General features: G+C 37.7%; 1 long non-coding RNA gene and 3 other non-coding genes across 4 annotated transcripts in view; 2 read left to right on the top strand and 2 right to left on the bottom strand.

Annotated features, from left to right (window-relative positions):
- Positions 1–432, top strand: part of LOC143707225 (uncharacterized) — a 3,448-nt gene extending 3,016 nt beyond the window's left edge. The window contains exon 7 of the long non-coding RNA XR_013193112.1: positions 1–432. This exon is cut by the window's left edge and continues 253 nt beyond it. This is a non-coding gene — a long non-coding RNA (uncharacterized LOC143707225).
- A 6,382-nt stretch (positions 433–6,814) lies between these two features.
- Positions 6,815–6,886, bottom strand: trnag-ucc (transfer RNA glycine (anticodon UCC)). Its single transcript has one exon. It is a non-coding gene; the product is annotated as a tRNA-Gly (tRNA).
- A 161-nt stretch (positions 6,887–7,047) lies between these two features.
- Positions 7,048–7,119, bottom strand: trnap-ugg (transfer RNA proline (anticodon UGG)). The gene has a single exon. It is a non-coding gene; the product is annotated as a tRNA-Pro (tRNA).
- A 2,697-nt stretch (positions 7,120–9,816) lies between these two features.
- On the top strand, positions 9,817–9,890 carry trnai-aau (transfer RNA isoleucine (anticodon AAU)). The gene has a single exon. It is a non-coding gene; the product is annotated as a tRNA-Ile (tRNA).
- Positions 9,891–10,903: the final 1,013 nt, after the last annotated feature.

Raw genomic sequence — 10,903 nt, 5'->3', positions numbered from 1 at the left:
TCTTTTTTTCTTTTTCAAATAAAGCTTGTAAATCCTTGTGCCACAGGTCAGCATTGCCGTTATAATGGCCTATTCTACTCCAGAGCTTTACTATAAATTACTACCACTTATCATATTGTTAGAAATGGCTTGTAAATGTAGTTATACTTTTATTTATTTGGTATCTTGCACATTATTTGGTATCAAATATCCTCTTTACTTGTCATAATGTTTACTGGTAATTTTTTACCCTAGAGCTGTCCTTTTTATATGAACACTTATTGTAAGTGTTGTAATTTGCTTGTAAGGCTGTTTAACCAAAATTGAATTGGAAACCTGCATGTTAGTATATTGATTTATTTATTTTTCTGTTATGTTTCAGTGATCTGAAATATCTTGTTTAAATGACAGTTACTGTACTTTGAAATGTGGAATAAAAATGCCAATTGTAAATTTGTCTGGTTTGACCAATCATTATTCTTGCTAAACTGCATGCTATAAATAAAAAAAAATATATATATATAGCCAGAATAAGCGGCGGCCGAGCGCTCGAAAATAGCGTTTGCCTCCGGCGGGCCGCGGAAGGACGGCCTTCAATATAAAGACGGCGGTTGGCCCGCGGGCCGGCCGCTTAATGAAGGCGGCTGCCGCTTTTAAAAGGCGGCTGCCGCCGGCGGTGCGCCATCCAACGTGTTTGCGATGTCGCCATTCTGACGCTTCTACTGCCGACGGTGGTCCGCCGACTCATTGCTATCTGGGAAGTGTCCATGAATATTAAAGCTCAAAAAGACTGCTATTGAAATAAACTCTGAATGTTCTGCGTGTTTCTGTGAATGAGCGCTCAATGGCCCTCATTTATCATTCTTGCGTACGGGCCTGTTGGCGTAACATAAGATTATGCTTACACTCCTCTCACCGCCTGATTTATGAAGCTGTGCGTACCTTTGAAATCCAGGTGTAGGCCTACGCAATACCTGCCCATGATAAATGCCGCGGCTGAAAATGATCGTCATTAGAATAACACGCCCCTATATATTCAAGTCTCCGCTTCCCCCACGCCCTCATTTTACGCCATGAACACACGGAAGACGGCAAAGAAGATAAACTTCTCCGACGTGGAGATCGAGGCCGTTTCTCAATACCAAGTACGCAAACTTCGGACTTGCGTCCTTGGTAGTTCAGACTTGCGAAGTTCGACTCAGGAGAACGAACTCCCGAGGACGAGAGGACGCAAGTCCGGTTATTCTGCAAATGCAACAGCGGCGTTCTTGATCGCGTCACTCAGCACGCTCTGGCTACTCCGGTTATCTCTTTATGTATATTTTAGGCAACAATAAAACGAAATATGGTATAATACAACTCTGCCTCTTTTCATCAACAATAAAACAAAATATGTAATAAAACACCACTCTGGCTCTTTTCATTAAAAAAAAAATCTTAAACATATTAATGGCCACACAAATGTGGTTCAGGCAACGTATATATTTATATATAACAGCACGAAATATAAAACACAACCCTGCTTCTTTTTGTTTTCATTTTAAAAATATGAAACATTATCATTAAAACTGACATCTAACTAACAGAGACAGGGTTGTATCATTTTATTTGATTATACATGTAGGCCGCATTGAAGAGAATGTATAGTAAAATATATATAAAAAATATTCTTTATATTTTAGAATATATAAATTTACACAACCCTGTCTCTTTTTGTTAAATGTCAGAGGAGCCAGAGTCAGACTGGGGGAGGCCCACCGGATCCAAGCCTCCAGCTGACACCGAACCAGGAGAATATTATTATGATTTTTATTATTATTGTTATTTAGAAGAAGAATGTCGTTATTATTATTATTTGTATTATTATTATTATTATTATTTAAAATAAGAATGTCATTTTGACACGTCAGGTAAAGCGCACAGGCTCGCAACTGAAGGAATACATATGCCTACAAATCAAATGCTTTGGTAAAGTCACACAAATTAAACATTGAAGTCCATGTTGCACAAAAATAAACACTGAAGTTTATAATTACTATGTTGTTGTTTTTTTCACAGTGGGTCATAATATGTCATATCTCTTAGTTTGTCAGTGCGTTTTGTGGTGATAGGAATTGTTTTTCTGCGCATTTCCGCACTAACTCAAAACGTGCGTACATGTACACCACCTCCTGAGCTGGCGTAGGATTTGAGCGTGCCGTACGCCAACGTCCATATTGATAAATCTCAAAGTCACCGTGGTTTTGGGTGTACGCCAGGTGTACGCTGGAAATTTGGTGTACGCACTTTTGATAAATGAGGGCCAATGTGTGCTCTCCTACACACTGACGCACGCGTGACACCCGTGGTGTTTTCAGCATCTATGAGGAGGACATGCACACATTTGAACTTCATTGCAGAGCTTTTATGAGAGTCACTTCACAAGAATTTTACCATTTCATTTGATAAAACTATCGTCATTCATTCGTATCATATACACACTCACAAACTTTAAAGTCTTCAGGTTGTAACTGTCAAAATCAAAGTTTTGTATAACTTGAAGAAAATATAACAGAAATATATTACTATTGCACAGTAGAGTATACTTCAAGTAGGCCTAATAATAATAATAATAATAATAGTTTATTAAAACACACAGAAGCTCAAATGTCTTTAATTTACAACCCACCAAAATAGAAGTTTGTAGAGATAAATAAAGTAGGCTAACTCGAGGGAATTATGAAAGAAATTGCACAGTAAGATGTACTTTTTAAAATAATAATAATCAAATCTATTAAAACATAATTTTAAAGGAATATCACACAAGTTTTTAAAAAGTAATTTTTTATTTGTGCTTATATTTTTTTTTTTATTTTTTTTTTACTTTATTTATTTACCAGGGACAACGTACAAAATACAATAATCTTACGAAAAGATGTTTTGTACCAGAGTTAGCCGAAGCTAATTTTCATCTGCAGTCCCCGGGCAGGTACACACAATATTTACAACATTACATTACAAAATAACTATCAATCGTACTTAGCAAGTACATATAATATTAGTCCAACAATGGTCATTTAAAAACAATCACATGTTCAAGATGAAAGAACTAATCAAAAGACCATCACAGCCTATAATATATACAACAAAGTCAAATGTTATAATGTTATAATGTTTAAGTCTTTTAATTGTCAGTTGATAAAACCTGTGCTTCAGGGACCATATTCTTATAACATCTAAGGCTAAATGTAGCTCTTTACTGGCTGAGTTAGATGGCGATTAACACTAAACAGTAGAAAATGGGTGGTGTTGGTGGCGGGGGGATGGAGAAGGGGCGAGGGGGTACGGGGGGCTTGGGCTGGTATATCACAGTATACTCACTACAAAAAACTAGACTACACCACTGGTTATAACATAAAAGCAAGCAGCTGCGTGTATGGTTGGGCATGATATGATTGAAGGATTTTGACTGAATGCGCGCAAAGTGCGCTCCCTTAATAATTCCTAAAAAGCTGACATCAGTTAATCGCGATCTCACATCTGTTAATATCAATTAAGATGACTGCACAATGAATCTTTCATAATATATACACTTTGTTTGTTACAATTAGAGGATTTGTCGGCATACAGAGCTCTGAACAAAAAGTCCGTTTTGAGCATAGAGGTTTTGAGCAGTGAGGGGAGTCTATTTTAAATGCTTTTGGCCTTTGCGTTGAAGAAATCAACACGTATGTCTGTGATTGGTTACATCGCTCAACGCTGCAAACGTGTTTTAAAAGGAAACTCTGGCCTGTAAATCGTTTCTATTTTGTTTTAGTTCTTGTTGCTTTTCTGCAAAAATTTATTAGTTTTTATATGTTTTATTCATAGATATTTCTAGTTCACGGGAGTCCCGCGAATCGTTTTATTCTCCCTGCAACGCGCACACACACTCTAGAGTGCATTGCCGCTCGCACTCGCCATCAAATCTAGTCCCGCGCCGCACTCTTTTGCATTGGGAGTGCACGTCTCTAGATCAAGGGCCCGGCCCGAGGATAGTGATGGGAAATATCGGCCCGCAAGTTCGGGCTCGGCCAGAGAATAAGCTACTTCCTTTGCGACTGACGTATCGATCTTGCCGAATCAGGTACTCAAGATGGCGGAAGACAAGTTTTAGAATTGAGTGACGTCAGTGAGGAGACGTTGGTGACATCATCTGATATTCATGTATAGGAAAATACAAGTGCAGTAGCCACCGTTCAACCTGAAGAGGGCAGCACTCAGACGTTTTTACACCATATATTGTAGAATTAAAACACTTTAAACCCAAATGTCAAAAAATGTACTGGAATCGATTAACAGCATTTATGAAGCTCCATTCTAACAGATCATTAACTAAAAAAAGTTGTTTTAGTGTTTAGTTGTCCTTTAAAGTCACCATGGCAGAGGGATGTTGATGAATTCCAGGCGTGGCATAACTTTACTTTAAAAAGTGGATGGGACAGGTGGGGTGGGTTGCTAATACAATACTAAATCATAAATCAGATGTACCTATGTAGAATAACTTACCGATATCCAGCAATCGATTTATATAGTACAGTGTGTTTAGTGTGTCCAAATAAATAGATCTGAGAGTATTTTTGTTTGTTCTTTACTGGTCCAGTGGCAAAACTTTTGCCAATCGTGTGAGAGGTTAACGGTTCTAATCCACACTAGTGTAGTTTTTTTCCCCCCTCACAAAAACGATTAAGTTTATCAGTGGTTGTATATCAAGCAGGCACACCTTTGTGTGCATTTTACTTTGTGATTTCACTGTAACCACTGATGAACATATTCAGTTTTGATGAGAGAAAAAAAACTACAGGAGTGCGGATTAGATCCGTAACCTCTGACACGCTTGGCAAAAGATCTCCCACTGACTACTAGACCATTTAAAGGGTAACTAAACACTAAAACAACTTTTTTAAGATAATTATCTGTTAGAATGGAGCTTCATAAATGCTGTTCATTGATTCGAGTACATTTTTTGACATTTGGGTATAAAGTGTTTTAATTTTCAAATATATGGTGTAAAAACGTCTGAGTGCTGCCCTCTTCAGGTTAAACGGAAAGCTCCTGCAGTAGGGGTACTCTCTGATGTAGAATACTCTCTGACGTCACTCGGTCACGCCCTTGGTGCAGCTCACCACGCCCTTGGCAGCCCCTGGTATAAAAGCATCTGGTTCCGTCAAAACTACTGTAGCGAGTCAGGAGTTGGAATTACAAGTATTGAAAACGATCAGGATAGATACTGTATATATTAGCATATAGTTAGCATAGAATTTATATAGTTATTTAGATTATTTTGTGTAGCCAAGGTAGTTAATCTCGCCTATAGCTCCAGTGTGCAACCTGCATATTACGTGGGAATCGGGATTGCTTCTCCAACGCAATGGAGGTGGAAATGGGCTTCTCCACACAGCTTGCGCTGCCAAACGCTGCTCTTCATACCTCTTCCTGCATGAACTCCACCACCGCAGCGGCGTCATGATGTGAGTGAGCATATATTTTTAATCACAATTTATGTTCCTTCTTATTAGGCTAAAGTTAATCCTCTGGTGTCGACAAACGCGCCGGCGCGATTTGCTGATTATTTTTTCCACATAGCAGCAAAATACAATGAACGTAATAGTAATAATAATCCTGGAAAAAATTACCTCAAAATGACTGAATATAAGAATAATCGGATGCCGATTGCGATGCGGGAGTCAAGACTGCAGTTTGAGCTGGTGTCCGCAGACAATTCACCCTCCTCAACTGCAGGTGAAGGTGGGGGAGAAAAGTTCTCGACTTCAAATGACCGCTCTGTTGCAAAGCTACTTGCGTCACTCCATTTTAGCTAGTTTGACAGCAGCTTTCACTGCGGGTCTCAGGTGCACGCCCCCCCGCTCTGCCCTCGGTTCGTCCCCTCTATCTCCGCTGGGGTCTGCCCACTTTTCCAGCATTTTTCAAATATTGCCAGTGGGTGGAGTCAGGCTTTGACCAGGGGTTTAGATACCCTTTAAGAACTCAAACAAAAATAGGCGGATCGATGCAATGATTGAGAAGAGTGGCTGCACAGTTTGACAAGCAGGCAGCGGCCGAACACCAGGCCCCCGGATGGAGTTGCTATAACTATTATCTCAACGGCCCTCGCGGCCTCGAAACACCCAATCACACGCTCGACTGCGACGCAGAATTAAAGCAGCTTTGCAAATAACTTAGTTAAGTGTGAGTATAGAAAATATGGTGCAGATATAAAATAGAAATATTTTATATAAAATATTATTAAATAAAATAAATAAAATGTTTTATTTTTTAAAATAAAATATTTTAAATACATTTTTTTTATTTGCTCAATACTTTATTTTTGTTTTGCAAAAGTTTATTATCTTTTGCGATACTTTATTCTTTTGCAAAACTATGCGGCATTATATTGACTCCATACTTCTCCCCATATTAGACATTCTCTGCTCACAATCACTTCGTTTGGTTTATAGTGATTTTTATAGTGATCGACTTGAATTAGCATGTAAGTTAGCTTAAGTTTGGGATATAAGATGTTTTTTTTCCTTTCAGAGTCAGGCCACAAACTTTCATGATGTCCAACAACAAGTTGAATATATATGCACAAGTTGAATATATATGCACTACAGGTTGCAATTTGTCAGGCACTTTTACATTACTTTTATGATACATTATTAAATAAAACATGTAAAAAATTATATATAATTCTAAATATAGATTTTTTCTTCTTCTTTTACATAATTAATATATGCATATCCAGTCTTTGGTGGTTCTACTCGATAGATTACTTTTCGAAATAAAATGAAATGATTACATTATGTAAAACAGTCCTTGCGTTGGCCGGGAATCGAACCCGGGTCAACTGCTTGGAAGGCAGCTATGCTAACCACTATACCACCAACGCATTTATAGTGATCTATGTGGCAGTCAGCAATTCGACTCCGTCAAAAATCTTTGCTTTCATTATTGACTGTGTTTCTTGTAGAGTAGTCTGACGGTGCAAACTCAAATAAACTAAAGCCGTGAACCTGTTTTCAGGTTCTGAATAAACTCTTAAAAATATCTGGGCTCGTCCGGGATTTGAACCCGGGACCTCTCGCACCCAAAGCGAGAATCATACCCCTAGACCAACGAGCCATACCGTCAGCTGGTTCGTAGAAGTTTATGAATGATGTGTCTCTGAATGAAAAGGTCTGATTATATTTTAATGTCATAGTTGAAATGGTTAAGCTCAATTTCCCTTAACTTTTCCCATTCATTCTCTATGGTAGTGCTTAACACTACGGATGCAATATACCTTTGGCCACACGTAGACTTCTTGGCGCTGTTTCACTTTTCCGTGGCGGGGAATTTAAAAAGCGCAGTGTCATCTGTCAATCAATCATTCGCAGTGGAGGGGGGAGACCCGTTTTACGATCGGAGAGATATTTGTTTACCAACTTGTCAGCAAACTTCTTTTGTTTTGTTACTGTCTAAACTACCTGCAGACAGATTTTAACTCAGGTAACCGCATTTACATTATTATTCAAATATTTTATCATTTAAATTGCATGTATATTATCTTGTAATCGTATTGTTATCGTGTTGAATGGTTTGTGACGTTGAGAAACAGTAAACCAAACTCCTGGGTGTATAAGGGTATCTTTGTTTGTAAAAGTGAATGTTTCATCATTGATTTACTATGCACTCAAATAATATGTTTAAAATAACGTTATGTTAAAGGTGAATTAAGATGCAATGTGCAGTAGTATGTGTGTGTAGTATGTGTGTGTACAATTTAATGGTATAATTTTTAAAAAAAATGTTAAACTTGTTAAAAAAAATTATACATACATTTGTACATATTCATTTTTATATAAAATGTTTTTACACAAATATTAAGCAATTTAAATAATAATATTAAATAATGCAAATTTAATAAACACTAGTTTACATTTTTTTAAGTCTCTTGTGCTGCATTTATTCAGTTAAGAAACAGTAATATTATGGAATATTATAGCATTTTAAAATAATTCTTTTATATATATTATTGAATTTGATGCTTTAGTATGAACTGTCTTATTTCACTTTAAGTATTTCCATGCTTATGCTGAGACGCTAATGAATACATTCTGATTTCAGAACAGCTTCATGAAGAAAGCACTGTTTTTCACTTCACTGCAGGGCAAGTCAACTCCTCAAAGAGAAGATCTGGTCAAGTTGAACGCCCGTTCTGTAGTGTTACATAGAGGAGGGGATGTCTCTGACAAGCAAGAGGTGTTGGGAGAATACATTATTCAGTTCGGCAAGTACAAGGGCAATACAGACTTATCCTCATACAGACTTATCCTCCATTTCTGATTTTAATTCTCTTATTTGTTGTTTTGGCAGCGTTCTTGCCTGTTCTAAAAAACATGTTCTTTTGTTCTAACTTCATGTGCATCTAACTGCACTTCATGAACTATATGCATGCTATTTAAACTGTTTTTATTTGTTGTGAAAAGTGGACTGTTTTCTTACTGACATTTGAACATTATTAGAATGTGCATTACTAGAAAAAATGACAGAATAAATAGAATAAAATAATAAATAATGATTCTAGTCATGTGTTGTCAAGACAATCAAATACATATCATGTAAATTCAGTGTTTTAATATGTTTTTAATTTCCTCCATGTGCTTTTCCTTGTAGGTCTGCCGCAGCCTCCATCAACGTCAGCTCCTGTGTGTAGGCCTTCTTCCCAGGGTGAAGGCTTTGGACCACCTCAAGCAGCACAATCAGCACCTCCACCGATGCTGTCTGCTCTGACTGAAACCCCTGTTTCCAGCTACTTGAACAAAAAAGTAAAGACGGTTAAACACACGTGCATTAAATGTGTCATGCACGCATATATAAATTCCCTTTGCTTTGTGTTCCGTTCAGTTCTGCCACAGTCTTCACCGACATCACATGCAGTCTCTAGTTCTCCCAGTCCAGCAGCTCCTGTGTGTAGTCCTTCTTCACAGACTGATGGCTCTGTACCACCTCCTGCAGCACAATCAGCACCTACAGCTCCTGCATCGATGGCGTCTGCACAGACAGAAGCACCTGTTACTAGCTACTCGCAAGATATTAGCCGCTGGAACTGCTCTCTACATCAAAAAAATTTGGATGAAAACAGAGATGGAGTCCATGGGGCTCTGGCCAGGATCACACCCAGTAAGACACCACATGAATATGGTCTCCTTGTGGCGCTATCCACCTCAGCCTGAGCTTATAGAGACAAACATGGGCCTTCCATCACCAAAGTAGCCTACTTCCAGCTCCATCCCTTTTCATTTGGAAACCTGAGCACAGTATAAATGAAAGGCTTAGAAACAACTACATCAAATACTGTTTTATAGCACAAATACATTTCTTATACAAGATTATGCATAAAATTACCCTATTATAATGTAAATGTTTATTAAGATAAATTCACATTTTGTACATCCTACACAAGAACAAATCTTACAGGTTTTATTTTATTTTTGTGCAGAAATTTTGTTTATTATATGTTAATCGTACTTAAAGTGAATCTAGATTTTTTTTTTAAATGAATGGTAATTTTATGGTATCTGTGGCCAAGACGGGAATCGAACCTCGAATTTTGTATATTATTTCTGTCCCGCCTCCATGTAATTTCCTCAGCTCCTATTGGCTAGCAGCGCTCTACACCCAGATCCATATAGAGTCTCTATATGGCTCTGTCTACACCTAACTGCGGCTGGCCTTCGCGAACCAAAAGACTGTAAACGCACAATCACATGGGGGTAAAAAAATCTATGTTCTATAGACTTCCAGATTAATGCAACACATTCCATCTAGTATTGATAAGGCCGGTTAGCTCAGTTGGTTAGAGCGTGGTGCTAATAACGCCAAGGTCGCGGGTTCGATCCCCGTACTGGCCAAAATATTTTTTATTTCATATTTTCAAGAACCTATATTGATTTAAACGGTATAATAAAGGAAATTAGTTTTCGCAATTTCTCCTCTTTCATTCAACATTATTTACAAAAATCTAACCCTTAATCAAAGAACTGAAAGAAAATCGATCTGAAGTATATTCCCTTTCATTTCCCTCCAGTTTCAGACAAGGCTTAAGGCTAGTCCCATACTAAAATGCATGTCGGCGCTATTTTGACTGAAAGCAACTTGTAACTACTTGTACCATATAATAAGATATGTCAGTGCCATTGTTTTGTATCAAGATTAGTACCAGTAATGTTTTTTCTAAGGCATGTTTATTAAAGCTACTAAATGTCCTAATTTAACTATCCTGGCTTAATCTAAGCCCTGTCTGTGAAACCAGGCCACGGTATGTTTTTTAATTCACGTTAGTGATCAAGAAAACTGAAAAGTAATGTCATGACTTCCTGTTTCACTGGTCTCGAAATATGAAGTGACACAGGCCAAATTTTTAGTCATCCATCAGATGAGAAGACCTAGTAAGAAAACGGTTATGATGTGTGAGAAAAGGTTGTTGGAACAGCACAAATTATGAAATGGCTAAGATAACCTTTTAATTGTTGGAATTTTCTCATTTACACTATGTGAGCAATAATTAAGAAGTTAAAATCAACTGTTGATGGAGGATGTCTGTATATATTGGCCCCCCACGCACTGAGGAGGATCAAAGTTGGAGAATTGCGGATGCTGGTTGGGTCTTGGTCAGAAAGTCTTCAAAACTATGATCAGACCTCATTTATATAACAACTTGTTTGGGAAGGTTGCAATAATGATGGCAGACAGAAACATACACATTATCATAAACTAAGTACCAACTGATATTAAATCACGACATGGATCCAAATCACTACTCAAAATGAACAACAGAACAGTTCATTGACCACAGAATGAAGGTTTTGCCATGGACATACAGTAATAGCCCCCTGATCCAAACCCCATATAAAAACGTGTAGGA

The sequence above is a fragment of the Siphateles boraxobius genome, unplaced genomic scaffold, assembly GCF_051911475.1.
Source record: "Siphateles boraxobius isolate OS27281-9 unplaced genomic scaffold, OSU_SipBor_1 41, whole genome shotgun sequence".
Lineage (NCBI taxonomy): Eukaryota > Metazoa > Chordata > Actinopteri > Cypriniformes > Leuciscidae > Siphateles > Siphateles boraxobius.
This window is presented reverse-complemented; position numbering and strand designations above follow the sequence as displayed.